This window comes from Carcharodon carcharias, chromosome 1 (genome assembly GCF_017639515.1).
Source record: "Carcharodon carcharias isolate sCarCar2 chromosome 1, sCarCar2.pri, whole genome shotgun sequence".
NCBI classification, from domain to species: Eukaryota; Metazoa; Chordata; class Chondrichthyes; order Lamniformes; family Lamnidae; genus Carcharodon; species Carcharodon carcharias.
The window spans coordinates 273,888,627-273,906,692 of record NC_054467.1 but is presented as its reverse complement, the minus strand read 5'-3'; the positions used below and the strand labels follow the sequence as shown (position 1 = coordinate 273,906,692).

General features: G+C 43.8%; 1 protein-coding gene across 1 annotated transcript in view; it reads left to right on the top strand.

Moving 5' to 3' along the window:
* Positions 1–14,500: 14,500 nt before the first annotated feature.
* The window catches only part of fbxo41 (F-box protein 41), a 302,145-nt gene continuing 298,579 nt past the window's right edge, over positions 14,501–18,066 (top strand). Inside the window, exon 1 of the mRNA XM_041192053.1 lies at positions 14,501–14,564. The gene's annotated coding sequence lies outside the window, so the exon portion shown is untranslated. The remainder of the gene's footprint in view (positions 14,565–18,066) is intronic.

The following is an 18,066-nucleotide window of genomic DNA, read 5'->3' as shown; positions in this document are numbered from 1 at the left end:
CCCCCAAGAGCAGAGGCAGAACAGCGGAAAATAGGAGCCACGCCTCCACAAGGGCTGTGGTGGAGAGAGCCATTGGTCTTCTCAAGATGTGCTTCCGATGCCTGGACCACTCAGGGGGCACACTCCTGTACCCCCCCAGATAGCGTGTCTGTGACAGCATGCTGCACTCTGCACAATCTTGCGCTGGAAAGGGGGGATGCAGTGGATGTTGAAGACATTAATGCAGTGGATGCGCCTGCACATGATGAATCCAGCAGTGGCTCAGAGGATGAGGAAGCACAGGGCGATGATGAGGGGCAGCACGCCGACCCGCTACTACATCAAGGAGGCAGGGACATCCAGGAGACTTTAATCCAACGAACCTTCAGCAAGCTCCACACACACATGGATCTGCAGGACCAGCATTGCCTGGCGCATCCATACGCGGCACTTAAGTGCTACATCTTCCACCTCATCAACTGCAACTAAGAGCTTAGTACAGAAACATCAATGTCCACTCAAACACTCATGAGATGTCTGTGAAACATACAAATGCAGCACAAAGGAGACACCCTCAGCCATGGTAATAAATGTGGACTTTATTCCCATCCATCGGATGGTGCCACAAAAAACAAAACAAAACGTCACTCTGACATTGACAAAAATAAATTCCCTAATCTTGGGGCAACAGAAAAGCACCAGTGACAAACCCATGGGCCTGAATTTTCCTGTTGGCAATTTGGGGGTGGGGCCCACTCGCCGAGGGGAAATGATGCGGGATGATGTCGGGAGGAACCCCTGACGTCATCCTGGTCCATTTAAATATTGAGGAAGGCGGGTGGACAGCGAAATCAGCTGTCCGCCCGCCGACCTGTCAATGGCCAATTAAGGCCATTGACGGGATAATTAAGGTAGGTAAAGGCCCTGCCCGTCCTACCTTAAGGCTGGCGGGCAGGCCAGGAGCCCCAGCGGGCAATAGAAAAAACATAAAGCCTCATCCACTGGTGGGAGGTTTCATGTCCGTTTTTAAAAACTTTAATAAAGTTTATGTGCTTCTTATTAACATATCCCATCTCATTGTCACATGAGGGGGACATGTTAATAATTTTTCTATTTTTCTATTTTTAAAGTTTTTTAGAATGTCAGTGCTCTCCCTGAGACAACGCTTAGTCTCAGGGAGCAGTGCACATGCACGAAAGAGCGCACTTTGACAGTTGGGGACTCCCTCCACCACCCTGCACAGGAACCACATAGTGCTTCCCGTCAGGAAGGCTGCAGCCCACTCAAAATGGCGGCAGGCCCCATTTCAGCAGTGGAGTTTGGCTGCCTGCCCACCGCCGAGCCGGTGGGGCCCACCTGCCAACCAAGGGCAAAATTCTGTCAGCGAAGTTCCTAACATGCCTTATGCTTACGTTTCCGGGTGCTATGTCTTGGTGCCGCCCCATCACTCGGAGTGGCTTGTGAGACATCCTGCTGACTCTGCTGTCCTGTTGGCCTCGATGACCTTGGCGGACGCCCTCTGGCCCGTGGAGCCTGTGCTGGCCCCACCTGGGAGGGAGTGGCCGATTCCAGAGCTGGCATCTCCCCAGTTGTCGTAGCCTCACCGGATGCAACGGTGACTGGCAGAGAGGCGGAGGAGCTGCTGCCCTCATCTGGAGCGCCCTGAGAGGAGCTCACAGAGACAACAGGCAGCTGTTACGCCGTGAGGTCACATTGAACCTCCCTGCTCACCGCAGGTGGATGGGCACCGAGCGCCGACACTTGGTGCCCAGAATATCTCCCACATTGCGAATGACCACCTGTGGCCATTAGCGCTGTGAGGACTTGCAGGTCAGAGCGTAACCCAGTCAGATGCTGATCAATCCGTTGGAAGCCCCTCTCCATGAGAGTCGCTAATCTCTCCAGGGAGGAAGCCTGACGCTCTGTCCTGAAGTTCATGCCATTACTGACACTCTGCCTGGATTCCTACACCACAGAGACCAACTGAAGCACACTCTCATACAACACTCCCAGATGCTCCCGCACATCCTGCTGCTTGTCCTGCAGCTGCTGCATATCTGACATCTCCAGAGGCACATCATCACTGCCTGACTCAGCATGTGCCTGGTCCCCTGCAGTCCTCCGGCTGCTGGCGCCATTGGCACTCTCTGTCCGTGCCATCTCCTCCAGCGATTGTGAAGTGCCCTCTCCACTGTGCCCCGGGACACTAGCCAATGTCAAAAGGAGGCCCAAATATTACACGTGCATACAGACTGGTCAGATGGCCTAAGGAATGCCACATGGAATGTTATGTGGATAAGTGTGCGGTTATGCACTTGGGCAAAACAAACAAGGTACGGGAATACAGGAGAAATGGTAGGACCGTGGAAAGCAAGGATGATTACAGGGACCTTGCTGGGCAGACCCGTTAAGGTAGCAGAACAGGAACATAAGGTGGTTAACAAGGACAAAGCCAGACTTGCCTTTATTAGCTGAGGAATAGAGTGTAGGGAAAGGGAGGTCATGCTGCAAGTGCAGAAAACGCTGTCGAGGCCACATCTACACTTCTGCGCCCAGTTGTGACCTGCACTTCATGGGAGGGATGGCATTGGAGTGGGGAGAGTGTAGAGGTTCCTGACCTGGATACATGCTGGCCTGGAGAATTGGAGTGATGAGGAAACATTGCAAACACTTGCGACATTTGCCGTGGAGCACAGGAGATTGACAGGTCACATTATTGACCTTCATACCATTATGAGGGACATAGAATGGGTGGACAGAAGGTAACATTTCTCCTTGGCGCAGGGATGACTAACGTGGTGGTATTTATTTAAGTTGAGTGCCATGAGGTTGACAGGTGAGGTGCTGAGGAGCTTTTGGACAGAGTAACGTGGGGCGCACTGGCTGAAAGGGTGGTGGAGGTACAAACCCTCCTAAGATGCAATAAGTATTTGGATGTACAGCAGCGATGCCATGGCATGTTAGGCCATGGGGATAGTGGTCACAAATGGGATAAGGCGACTTTGGAAGATGCTAGAGATGCGCATCCTCAAGGACCTTTGTGTATGACCCACACGTCTGACTGTATCAGTCTGTGAATGAGCAGTGTTGCTGCGTTAACGATTGCAGTAACCATCAGTGCTTTGGATGGTTGGGAGACAGAGTGGGTGGGACAGTGGGCCTCAAATACCTGGCCGCTGCACCCCAGCCTCACCAACACCTGCTGACCTGGTCGCTTGGCTCCTCCCCAGCTCCATGGCCTGTTCTTTGAATTGGGTCAGTGTGTGGAGCAAAGCCTGGCTACCACCAGTAAACAAACGCTCATGGGTGTTGTGCGCAGTTTTCGCCTGCAGAACAGAGAACACCATTTATTGGGGCTGATCGCTCATGTACTCTGCACACGCACGCCGCACCCCAACCACAGTGGCCCACCTGAGGCCTCCAGCAGCTCCTGTCCGCAATACTGGTGATCAGTCCCCAGAAAATACTACGGCTGGTCCCAACCCCTTCCCCCAATGGACACCTTGGACACATTCGGCGTCCATCACTTTCAATAACACACAGGTCTTAGCGCCCATGGCAAGGAGGCACAACTAAGTGCGGCGCTGAGGCCAGCAGGTAGATGGCTCTTGGCCACAACACCTTGAGGCTCCCCTTCCACCATCTCATTACCATCAATATGACATGTGTTGGAGTTCGGAGTATGTGTCTAGCTGCCTCCCCTGCAGGTTGCCTCCAGACTACTCAAATGTGACAAACACCAACATTTGCTGCGGGGAGAACCCATCTTCTCATCAACCACTAAGGCTGATGTGAACATGGTCACTATCTGTTTGCCCACCCAGCGTGTGCCAAATGCCCAATGCAGTAACGACACTAAGACGTGGGGGAGGTGGGGGGGGGGGTGCCTCAAAGGCTAAGGCTACCTCCTGGGTTAAATGGCCAAGGCCAACATGGTCCTCACCCTTCCAGAGCTCAACAAATCATTGAAGCGCTTGTGGCACTGGGTCCAAGATCGCCACACAGCATCCATGGAGCTGACCACCTGTGCCACCTCCTGCCAGGCCTGTTTCGTTATGTGGGGGGCCCTCCTCCTCCCATCCTGGGGAAACAAGGCCTCTCGCCGTGCTGCGACCTCCTCAAGAAGGGCAGCAAAGTAAGCATCAGAGAAGCGAGGGGCACATTGGGCTCCCGCTGATCTACCCTGCAGCCTGCCCTCCTCCTCTGGCCTTCCCTCTACCGGAGCCTGCTGTGCAGACCCCCTGCACCGGTCGCTGGCCATGGCGATCAGCCTAAAGGAGGCTGCCTGGCCTTTCTTTATACAGACAGCCGATTCCCCATTGGAACCAGCGGTCTGTACACACCCGCCACAAATTTGAAAATCCCACTCTCCATGGGAGTGTGAAGTGCGCTGGGCGGGCCTTAATTGGCCCACCTGCGCAAAATGGTGGCGCAGCCCACGATTGGGTCAGCTCTGCTTGCCCGACGAACGGAAAATTCAGCCCATTGGGTTGGTGATCACGCTCCCATGGAAATGTTCTGGAAAGATCTGCTGGACGAGCCCCTTGGAGAGCTCCTCGAGGATGGACGAAGGTACGACTCAGTTCTCGCATGTCGACGGAGCTTACAGATCCTATGTAAAACACCAAATCTTGACGCACAAGCTAGTGCACATAAACCTAGCAAGACATGGGGAAGGTGTGGCCCTGTGCATGGACCAAGGGATTTCCCAGCTTTCCATCAATTCTGTAAGGCATGTGGCAGGAAGGGCGATTGGCAGTGCCAGTGCACAAGAGCAAAGGCTGATGCAGCTACAAAGAGCCGTGCACTGATCCAAACAGACTGTACACAACGGGTACCTTCAAACCATAAGAATGACCATCCAGTACCCCGTCAGAAACATATACTTGAGGTGACTGACAAACCAAACATGACAAAGGTGTGCATGATGAGATGAAGAGCGGTGAACACAGGTTTCACATCATCAATCTGTCACATTGTCCAAAGCGTTTCCCAACATTTGAATTATCTACCCAGATAAAGTTAGCAACTATTCATTATTGGCCAAGACTGAGAGAGGGGAAAGTGCCAACATACTATCTCTGCAGATTCTAAAAGACACATCCATGTGGAAAGTCATGGCAAAACCTACTACTGCGCAACTTTCAGCATACAACAGTTCACTAATTCCATGTGCAGGAATCACATTCCTGGAGTGCAAGTACATAAGATCATAAGAAATAGAAATAGCAGTAGACCATTCGGCCCCTCAAGCCTGCTCCGCCATTCAATAAGATCATGGCTGATCTTCTTGTGTTTCAATTTCCACATTCCCATCTAACCCCGATAACCTTTGATTCTCTTGCCTAACAAGAATCTATCTACCTCTGCCTTAATATATTCAATGTCCCCGCCTCCACCACCTTCTGAGACAGAGAGTTCCAAAGTCGCACAACCCTCTGAGAGAAATAATTTCCCTCATCTCTGTCCTAAAAGGGTGACCCCTAATTTTAAAACATTGCCCCCTAGTTCTGGACTCACCCACAAGAGGAAACATCCTTTCCATGTCCACCTTGTCAAGGCTGTTCAGGATCTTATACACTTCAATCAAATCACCCCTCACTCTTCTAAACTCCAGTGGAAACAAGCCCAGTCTGTCCAACCTTTCCTCATAAGACAAGCCACTCATTCCAGGTATCAATCTAGTAAACCTCCTCTGAACCGTCTCCAACACATTTACATCTTTCCTTAGATAAGGAGACCAAAACTGCCCACAGTATTCGAGATGCGGTCTCACCAATGCCCTGTATAACTGAAGCATAACATCCTTATTTTTATGTTCAATTCCTCTCCCAATAAAGGATAGCATTCCATTAACCTTCTTAATTACTTGCTGTACCTGCATACTAACTTTTTGTGACTCATGTACTAGAACACCTAGATCCCTCTACACCTCAGAATTATGCAGCCATTCTCCATTTAAGTAATACTCTGCTTTTTTGTTCTTCCTGCCAAAGTGAACAACTTCACATTTTCCTACATTAAACTCCATTTGCCAGATCTTTGCCCCCTCACTCAACCTATCTATATCCATCTGCAACCTCCTCATGTCCTCTTCATAACTTCTTTTCTACCTATCTTTGTGACATCTGCAAATTTAGCTACCATGTCTTCACTCCCCTCATCTAAGTCATTGATGCAAACCATAAAAAGTTGAGGCCCCACACAGACCCCTGTGGGACACCACTTGTCACATCCTGCCAATCAGATAAAGACCCATTTATGCATATTCTCTGTTTTCTGTCAGCCAGCCAACCTTCTATCCATGCTAATACATTACTCCCTCCACCATGCACTTTTATTTTCCATAATAATCTTTGATGTGGCGCCTTATCAAATGCCTTCTGGAAATCCAAGTACAGGCTCCCCTTTATCCACTACGCATGTTACCGCTTAAAAAAACTCCACTAAATTGGTTAAACATGATTTTCTTTTCACAAAACCATGCTGACTCTTCCCTATTGCCTTGAGCTCTTCTAAGTGCCCAACTATAACCTCCTTAATGATTGATTCTAATAACTCCCCACGACAGACGGCCTCCAGTTTCCTTTTTTCTGCCTCCCTCCCTTCTTGAATCGAGGGGTTATATTTGCTACTTTCCAATCTGATGGAACCTTTCCAGAACCTAGGGCTATTTTAGAAAATTAATACCAGCGCATCGACCACCTCATAAGCCACCTCTTTTAAAACCCTAGGATGTAGTCCATCGGGACCCGGAGACTTGCCAGTCCGCAGCTCCATCAATTTGCTCAGTACCATTTCCCTAAGTGATTTCAATTTCACCAAGTTCCCTTCTCCCGTTCACCTCCTGATTTGCAGCTATTGCTGGAATGTTTTTTATATCCTCTATAGTGAACACAGAAGCAAAATATTTGTTCATTTCTTCTGCCATTTCCTTATGATCTACTATTAACTCCCCACTGTCACTCTCTAGAGGACCAACCCTCACTTAACTTAATCTTTTCCTTTTTAAATACCTGCAGAAACTCTTGCTAAGCATTCTTGCATTTCTCTCTCTCCATCTCTCTTGCTATCTCTCTCTCTCCATCTCCCTCTCTATTTCCATTCCTCTCTTTATCTCTCTCGCTCTCTCTCTACATCCCTCTATCTCTTTCTCTCTATCCCTCTCTCTCTCTCTCCATCTCATTCTCTCCAATCTCTCTCTCTCTTTCCATCGACCTCTCTCTATCTCTCGCTCTCTCTCTAACCCGCTCTCTATCTCTCTCTACATCACACTTTCTATCTCTCTCGCTCTCTCTCCATCCCTTTCTCTATTTCTTGCTCCATCCCTCTCTCTAAATCATTCTCTCCATCTCTTTCTCCATCCCTCTCTCTATTTCTCTCATTCTCCATCCCACTTTCTATCTCAGTCTCTCTCCACCCCTCTATCCCTCTCTAGATCTCCCTTTCTCTCTCTCTCCCTCTCTCTATCTCGATCTTTCTATCCATCTCTATCTCTCCCTTTCTTTCTCTCTCTATATCTCTCTTTCTCTCCCTTTATCTCCCTCTACCTCTCCCCCTCTATCTCCCCCTCTCTATGCCTCCCTCTCAATCCATCTCTCTATCCCTCTGTCTCTCCCTGTCTCTATCCCTCTCTCTTGCTATCCTTCTCTCTCTCTGTATCGCTCTGTCTATCCCTCTCTGTATCTCTATCCCTCTCTCTCTATCCCTCTCTTGATAGTTCTCTATCCCTCTCTCTATCCATCTCACTCTCTCTATCCCTCTCTATCTCTCTATCCGTTTCTCTATCGCTCTCTATCTCACGCTCTCTATCCCTCTCTCTATCTCTCTCCCTCTCTATCTCTCTCTATCCCTCTCTCTATCTCTTGCTCTTTTCCTCTCTCTGTCTCTCTATCCCTCTCTGTATCTCTCTCCATCCCTCTCTATCTCTCTCTCTATCCCTCTTGCTATATCTCTCTCTCTACCCCTCTATCTATCTCACTCTCTCTATCCCTCTGTCTCTATACCTCTCTCTATCTCTTTGTCTCTCTATCCATCTCTCTTTCTCTCTATCCCTCTCTATCTCGGTCTCTCTCCATCCCTTTCTCTATCTCGGTCTCTCTCCATCCCTCTATCTCAGTCTCTCTCCATTCCTCTATCTATGCTTCTCTCTCCCTATCTCTCTCACTATCCCTCTCAATCTCTATCACTCTCACTGTCTCCCCCTCTACCTATCTCTATCTCTCCCTCTCCATATCACTCCCTCTCTATCTATCTGTATCTCTCCCTATCTCTATCCCTCCCTCTCTATCCCTCTCTCCATCTATCCCTCTCTCTATCTCTCCCTTTCTCTATCTCTCCCGCTATCTTGATCTCTCTCTATCCATCTCTATCTCTCTCTTTCTCTCCCTTTATCTCCCACAATCTCTCCCCCTCTATCTCTCCCTCTCTATGCCTCCCTCTCAGTCCATCTCTCTATCTCCCTCTCTATATATGCCATCTCTATTCCTCTCTCTATCCTGCTCTCTCTCTTGCTCTATCTTGCCCTCTCTCTATCTCTCACTCTGTCTCTCTATCTTTATCTTTCTCTCCCCCTCTATTTCTCCCTTTCTATCTCTCTATCCCTCCCTCTCTATCTCTCTCTATCCCTCCCTCTATACCTTGCTCTATCCTTCTCTCCCTCCCTCTCTTTATCTCTCTTGCTCTCCATCCCTCTATCTCTCTCTCCATCCCTCTCTCTCTCTCTCCACCCCTCTCTCTCTCTGTCTCTCTCCCTCCACTCCTATCACTCTCTCCATCCCCCTCTCTCTCTATCCCTCTGTCTGTGTCTCTCTCTCTTTAACTCTCTCCCCATCTATCCCTCTCTCTCTCTATCTGTCTCTCGCTCTTCCTATCTCTCTCTATCCCTCTCTCTCTATCTCTCCCTCTCTCTATCCCCCTCTCTCTCTCTATGCCTCTGTCTCTGTATCCCTCTCTCCCTCTCTCTGTATCACTCTTTCTCTCACTCTTTCCCTCTCTCTATCCCTCTCTGTCTCTATCCCTCTCTCTCTATCCTTCTCTCTCTATCCATCTCTCTCTCTATCACTCTCTCTTGTTCTATCCCTCTCTCTCTATATCCATCTCTCAACTCTCTCTATCCCTCTCTCTCTATCCCTTTCTGTAGCTCTTTCTCTATCTCTCTCTATCCCTGTCTCTTTCTCTATCCCTCTATCTCTATCTCCCTTCATCCCCTCTCTCTCCATTTGTCTCTATCCCTCTCTCGCTACCCCTCTCTCTCTATTGCTCTCTCTGTCTATCCCTCTCTGTTATTCTCTCGATCCCTCTCTCTCTCTATTCCTCTCTTTCTATCTGTCTCTCTATCCCTTTCTCTTTATCCCGCTCACTCTCTATTTCTCTCTTTACCCTATTCTCTCTATCCCGCTATCTCCATTTGTCGCTATCCCTCTCTCTTGCTATCCTTCTCTCTCACTCTGTATCGCTCTCTCTGTCTATCCCTCTCTTTCTCTATTCCTCTCTCTATATTTCTCTTTCTATCCCTTTATCTATCTCACTCTCTCCATCCCTCTCTCTCTATCGCTCTCTCTATCTCACTCTCTCTATCCCTCTATCTCTCTCTCTCTCTATCTCTCGCTCTTTCCCTCTCTCTATCCCTCTCTGTATCTCTCTCCATTCCTCTCTCTCTATCCCTCTCACTATATCTCTCTCTCTATCCCTCTCTCTCTATCTCACTCTTTCTATCCCTCTCTCGATCCCTCCCTCTATCTCTCTCTATCTCTTTCTCTCTCTATCCCTCTCTCTCTCTCAATCCCTCTCTCTATCTCACTCTCTACCCCTCTCTCACTTTCTATCCCTCTCTCTATCTCACTCTCTATCCCTCTCTCTCAATCCCTCTCTCTCTCTCCATTCTTCTCTCTATTTCTCGCTCTATCCCTCTCTCATTCTCTATCCCTCTCCGGTCTCTCTATCCCACTCTCTCTATACCTCTCCCCTCTTTATCTCTCTCTGTCACTCTCTCTCCCTCTATCTCTCTTGATCCATCTCTCTATCTCTCTCCTCTCTCTATCACTCTCTATCTCTTTATCTCTCCCTCTATCTCTCTATCACTCCCTCTCTCTCTCCCTCTCCTCTCTCTTTATCGCTCTCTATCCCTCTCTCTCTATATCTCTATCCCTCTCTATCTATCTCTCTACATCTTTATCCCTCTATCACTATCTATCTCTATCCCTCTCTCTCTGCCGGCATCTCTATCCCTCTCTCTCTATATAATCTACATTTTTATCCCTCTATCTCCCACTATCTCTATCCCTTTCTATCTATATCTCTCTATCTATCCCTCTCTTTCTCTCCATCTCTCTATATATATCTCTGCATCTCTATTTCTCTCTATCTCTATCCTTCTCTCTATATCTATATCTCTCTATCCCTCTCTATCTCTCTCTATCTCCATCCCTTGCTATCTCTCTATCCCTCTCTATATCTCTCTCTATATCTCTATCCCTCTCTCTATATATATATATATCTCTCTCTATCCGTCTCTATCTCTCTCTCTCTATATCTCTGCATCTCTATCCCTCTCTATCGCTATCTCTCTCTCTATCTCTCACACTCTATCTATATCTCTCTCTATCTCTAGCTATCTCTATCCCACTCTCTCTATCTCTGTCTACCTCTCTGTCTATCTCTCTCTCTATATCTATCTCTCTCCATCTCTATATCTCTCTATCCCTCCCTATCTATCGTTATCTCTCTCTCTATTCCTCTCTCTCTATATCTTCCTCACTCTATCTATCTATCTCTCTAGCTCTCTCTCTATCTCCCTCTCTATCTCTCTCGCTATATCTCTATCTCCCCCTCTATCTCTCTCTCTATCTCCCTCTCTATCTCTCCATACCTCTCCATATCTCTCTATATCTCTTTCTATCTCTCCATCCCTCTCTCTATATCATCTCTCTATATCTCTCTATCCCTCTCTATCTCTATCTCATCCCTCTCTATCTCTACTATCTCTCTATCCCTCCCTATCTATCGTGATCTCTCTCTCTCTATCCCTCTATCTCTCTCTCTATTCCTCTCTCTCTATCTCTCCCTATATCTCTATCTCTCTATATCTCTCTCCCCCTCTATCTCTATCCCTCTCTTTCTTTCTATCTCCATATCTCAACATCTTTATCTCTCTATCTCTATCCCTCTCTATCTCTCTCTATCCCTCTCTCTCTATCTCTCCATCACTATCCCTCTCTCTATCCCTCTCTATTTCTATCCCTCTCTATCTCTCTCTATCTCTATCCCTCTCTCTCTATCCCTCTCCATCTCTCTCTCTATATCTCTGCATCTCTATCCCTCTCTATCTCTCTCTCTATTCTATCCCTCTCTCTATCTCTATCCATCTCTATCTCTCACTATCTCTATCACTCTCTCTATACCTATATCTCTCTTTCTATCTCTCCATCACTCTCTATATCTCTCTCTCTATCCCTGTATCTCTCTCTCTATCTCCCCTTCTCTCCATAACCCTCTCTCTATCTCTCTCTCTATCCCTCTCTCTATCTCTCTCTATCTCTCTATCCCTCCCTATCTCTCTGTCTCTATCCCTCTCCCTATCTCTATTCCTCTCTATCTCTCTCTCTCTATCTCTCAATCCCTATCTCTCTATCTCTATCCCTCTCTCTAACTCTCTCTCTTTCTAACTCTCTCTATCTCTCACTCTCTCTATCTCTATCCCCCTTTATCTCTATCCCTCTCTCTATCTCTATCCCTCTCTCTATATCCCTATCTCTCTCTATCTCTACTATCTCTCTATCACTCCCTATCTATCGCTATCTCTCTCTCGCTCTCTATCTCAACATCTTTATCCCTCTATCTCTATCCCTCTCTTTCTATCTCTATCCCTCTCTCTATATCTATATATTTCTATCTATCCCTCTCTCTCTCTCTGCATCTCTATCCCTCTCTCTATCCCTCTCTATCTCTCTCTATCCCTATCCCTCTCTCTATCTCTATCCCTCTCTCTCTCTATCCCTCTCCATTTCTCTCTCTATCTCTCTCCTTATATCTCCCTCTCTATCCCTCTCACTATCCCTCTCTCTATATCTCTGCATCTCTATCACTCTCTATCTCTCTATCCCTCTCTATCTCTCTATCCCTCTCTATCTCTCTCTATCTCTATCACTCTGTCTATATCTATATCTCTGTATATATCTCTCCCTCTCTATCTCTCCATCACTCTCTATCCCTCTCTATCTCTCTCTCTATCCCTCTCCCTCTCCATCTATCTCTCTATCCCCCTCTATCTCTGTATCCCTCTCTATCCCTATCTCTCTCTCTATCTTTCTCTCTATCTCTCTCTATCCCTTTCTCTATTCCCCCTCTATCTCTCTAACCCTCCCTATCTCTCTGTCTCTATCCCTCTCCCTATCTCTCTCTCTATCCCTCTCTCTATCCCTCTCTCTCTCTATCTCTCAATCCCTATCTCTCTATCTCTCTCTCTTTCTAACTCTCTCTATCTCTCTCTCTCTATCTCTATCCGTCTTTATCTCTATCCCTCTCTCTATCTCTATCCCTCTCTATCTCTACTATCTCTCTATCCCTCCCTATCTATCGCTATCTCTCTCTCGCTCTCTATCTCAACATCTTTATCCCTCTATCTCTATCTCTCTCTATGTCTATCCCTCTCTTTCTATCTCTATCCCTCTCTCTATATCTATATATTTCTATCTATCCCTCTCTCTATCTCTATCCCTCTCTATCTCTCTCTATCCCTATCCCTCTCTCTATCCCTCTCTCTCTATCTCTCTCCATCTCTATCTCTCTCTCTACCTCTATCACTCTCTCTCTCTATCCCTCTCCATTTCTCTCTCTATATCTCTCTCCTTATATATCCCTCTCTCTATATCTCTGCCTCTCTATCTCTCTCTCTACCTCTATCCCTCTCCATCTCTCTCTATATCTCTGCATCTCTATCCCTCTCTATCTATCTATCCCACTCTATCTCTCTATCCCTCTCTATCTCGCTCTCTATCTCTTTCTATCTCTATCTCTCCCTCTCTATCTCTCCATCACTCTCTATCCCTTTCTCTCTATCCCTCTCCCTCTCTATCTATCTCTCTATCCCCCTCTATCTCTGTATCCCTCTCTATATCTCTCTCTATCCCTTTCTCTATCCCGCCTCTATCTCTCTATCTAACTCTCTATCTCTTTCTCTATCCCTCTCCCTCTCTCTCTATCCCTCTATCTCTTTCTCTATCCCTCTCCCTCTCTCTCTATCCCTCTCTCTATCCCCCTGTATCTCTATCTATCTATCTCTATCTCTCTCTCTCTATCCCTTTCTCTATTCCCCCTCTATCTCTCTATCCCTCTCTATCTATCTCTTTCTCTTATCTATCTCTATATCCCCCTCTCTATCTCTTTCTCTATCCCTCTCCCTCTCTATCTCTCTCTCTATCCCTTTCTCTATCCCCCCTCTATCCCTCTCTATCTATCTCTATCTCTCTATCCCTCTCTATCCCTTTCTCTATCCCTCTCTGTCTATCTCTATCTCTCTCTCTATCCCTTTCTCTATCCCCCCTCTATCCCTCTCTATCTATCTCTATCTCTCTATCCCTCTCTATCTCTATCCCTTTCTCTATCCCCCCTCTATCCCTCTCTATCTATCTCTATCTCTCTATCCCTCTCTATCCCTTTCTCTATCCCCTCTCTATCCCTCTCTATCTATCTCTATCTCTCTCTCTATCCCTTTCTCTATCCCCTCTCTATCCCTCTCTGTCTATCTCTATCTCTCTCTCTATCCCTTTCTCTATCCCCTCTCTATCCCTCTCTATCTATCTCTATCTCTCTATCCCTCTCTATCTATCTCTATCTCTCTATCCCTCTCTATCTATCTCTATCTCTCTATCCCTCTCTATCTCTATCCCTTTCTCTATCCCCCCTCTATCCCTCTCTATCTATCTCTATCTCTCTATCCCTCTCTATCTATCTCTATCTCTCTATCCCTCTCTATCTATCTCTATCTCTCTATCCCTCTCTATCTATCTCTATCTCTCTATCCCTCTCTATCTCTATCCCTTTCTCTATCCCCCCTCTATCCCTCTCTATCTATCTCTATCTCTCTATCCCTCTCTATCTATCTCTATCTCTCTATCCCTCTCTATCTATCTCTATCTCTCTATCCCTCTCTATCTATCTCTATCTCTCTATCCCTCTCTATCTATCTCTATCTCTCTATCCCTCTCTATCTCTATCCCTTTCTCTATCCCCCCTCTATCCCTCTCTATCTATCTCTATCTCTCTATCCCTCTCTATCTATCTCTATCTCTCTATCCCTCTCTATCTATCTCTATCTCTCTATCCCTCTCTATCTATCTCTATCTCTCTATCCCTCTCTATCTCTATCCCTTTCTCCAAGGAGCAGTTTCTATTTTTGACCCAGAAGGTCCGCCCAGTTATTCCAGGTTCCTCCGCTCCTATTGGCTCCCACAGGTGTTGATCAGAGGCGGCTCGTGCTGTGATTGGTCGGTGTAGGGGGCGGGCTTCCGGCCTCTACCGGAAGTTCAGTGTTAGTCTCCGCGGATGAAAAAATCCGAGAATTTGGGGAATTTGGAGATTTTCAGGTGAGAAAAATTCAAATAAAAACATTAGAATCAGAGTAAAAATCATCGTCATCGTTATAATCATCACAGTAATAACCGTCTTCACCGGTATAATCATCACAGTTAAAATCATCATCATTCTCACCGTCTGTCTCATCATCAAAAATCATCCAAAATTCATCATCGTCAAATAAACATCAAATAAACACCGAATAACCGTCAAATACCGGCTCAGATTGAACACCGAATTACCGTAAATCATTAAACACCGAATTACAGTAAATACCGAATTACCGTAAATCATTAAACACCGAATTACAGTAAATACCGAATTACCGTAAATCATTAAACACCGAATTACAGTAAATACCGAATTACCGTAAATCATTAAACACCGAATTACAGTAAATACCGAATTACCGTAAATCATTAAACACCGAATTACAGAAAATACCGAATTACCGTAAATCATTAAACACCGAATTACAGTAAATACCGAATTACCGTAAATCATTAAACACCGAATTACAGAAAATACCGAATTACCGTAAATCATTAAACACCGAATTACAGTAAATACCGAATTACCGTAAATCATTAAACACCTAATTACAGAAAATACCGAATTAGCATAAAACATTAAGCACCGAATTACAATAAATGCCGAATTACAGTAAATCATTAAACACCGAATTACAATAAACACCAAATTACCGTAAATCATTAAACACCGAATTACAGAAAATACCGAATTAGCATAAAACATTAAACACCGAATTACAATAAATGCCGAATTACAGTAAATCATTAAACACCGAATTACAATAAACACCAAATTACCGTAAATCATTAAACACCGAATTACAGTAAATACCGAATTAGCATAAAACATTAAACACCGAATTACAGTAAATACCGAATTACCGTAAATCATTAAACACCGAATTATAGTAAACACCGAATTACAATAAATGCCGAATTACAGTAAATCATTAAGCACCGAATTACAGAAAAAACCGAATTGCCGTAAATCATTAAACACCGAATTATAGTAAACACCGAATTACAATAAATGCCGAATTACAGTAAATCATTAAGCACCGAATTACAGAAAAAAACGAATTGCCGTAAATCATTAAACACCGAATTACAGTAAACACTGAATTACCATAAATCATTAAACACCGAATTACAGTAAACACCGAATTACTGTAAATCATTAAACACCGAATTACAGTAAACACCGAATTACTGTAAATCATTAAACACCGAATTACAGAAAATAGCGAATTACCGTAAATCATTAAACACCGAATTACAGTAAATACCAAATTACTGTAAATCATTAAACACCGAATTACAGAAAATACCGAATTAGCATAAAACATTAAACACCGAATTACAATAAATGCCAAATTACAGTAAATCATTAAACACCGAATTACAGAAAATACCGAATTAGCATAAAACATTAAGCACCGAATTACAATAAATGCCGAATTACAGTAAATCATTAAACACCGAATTACAGAAAATACCGAATTAGCATAAAACATTAAACACCGAATTACAGTAAATACCGAATTACCGTAAATCATTAAACACCGAATTATAGTAAACACCGAATTACAATAAATGCCGAATTACAGTAAATCATTAAGCACCGAATTACAGAAAAAACCGAATTGCTGTAAATCATTAAACACCGAATTATAGTAAACACCGAATTACAATAAATGCCGAATTACAGTAAATCATTAAGCACCGAATTACAGAAAAAAACGAATTGCCGTAAATCATTAAACACCGAATTACAGTAAACACTGAATTACCATAAATCATTAAACACCGAATTACAGTAAACACCGAATTACTGTAAATCATTAAACACCGAATTACAGTAAACACCGAATTACTGTAAATCATTAAACACCGAATTACAGAAAATAGCGAATTACCGTAAATCATTAAACACCGAATTACAGTAAATACCAAATTACTGTAAATCATTAAACACCGAATTACAGAAAATACCGAATTAGCATAAAACATTAAACACCGAATTACAATAAATGCCAAATTACAGTAAATCATTAAACACCGAATTACAGAAAATACCGAATTAGCATAAAACATTAAGCACCGAATTACAATAAATGCCGAATTACAGTAAATCATTAAACACCGAATTACAGAAAATACCGAATTAGCATAAAACATTAAGCACCGAATTACAATAAATGCCGAATTACAGTAAATCATTAAACACCGAATTACAATAAACACCAAATTACCGTAAATCATTAAACACCGAATTACAGAAAATACCGAATTAGCATAAAACATTAAACACCAAATTACAATAAATGCCGAATTACAGTAAATCATTAAACACCGAATTACAATAAACACCAAATTACCGTAAATCATTAAACACCGAATTACAGTAAATACCGAATTACAGTAAATCATTAAACACCGAATTACAGAAAATACCGAATTAGCATAAAACATTAAACACCGAATTACAGTAAATACCGAATTACCGTAAATCATTAAACACCGAATTATAGTAAACACCGAATTACAATAAATGCCGAATTACAGTAAATCATTAAGCACCGAATTACAGAAAAAACCGAATTGCCGTAAATCATTAAACACCGAATTACAGTAAACACCGAATTACCATAAATCATTAAACACCCAATTACAGTAAACACCGAACTACCATAAATCATTAAACACCGAATGACAGTAAACACCGAATTACTGTAAATCATTAAACACCGAATTACAGAAAATAGCGAATTACCGTAAATCATTAAATACCAAATTACAGTAAACACCGAATTACCGTAAATCATTAAACACCGAATTACAGTAAAGACCGAATTACAGTAACACATTAAAGACCGAATTACAATAAATACCGAATTACAGTAAATCATTAAATACCTAATTACATTAAACACCGAACTACAGTAAATACCGAATTAGAGTAAAACATTAAACACTGAATTACAGTAAATCATTAAACACTGAATTACAGTAAATACTGAATTACAGAAAATCATTAAATACCGAATTACAGTAAATCATTAAATACCGAATTACAGTGAATACCAAATTACAGTGAATCATTAAATACCGAATTACAGTAAATCATTAAATACCGAATTACAGTAAAGACCGAATTACAGTAAATACCGAATTACAGTAAATCATTAAACACCGAATTACTCTAAACACTGAATTACAGTTATTCATTAAACAACGAATTACAGTAAACACCGAATTACAGTAAATCATTAAACACCGAATTACAGTAAATCATTAAATACCGAATTACAATAAATACCGAATTACAGTAAATTCCAAATTACAGTAAATCATTAAATACCGAATCACAGTAAACACCGAATTACAGTAAATACAGAATTATGGTAAACCAAGAAACACTGAATTACAGTAAATACCAAGTTACAGTAAATCATTAAACAGTGAAGTACAGTAAATACCG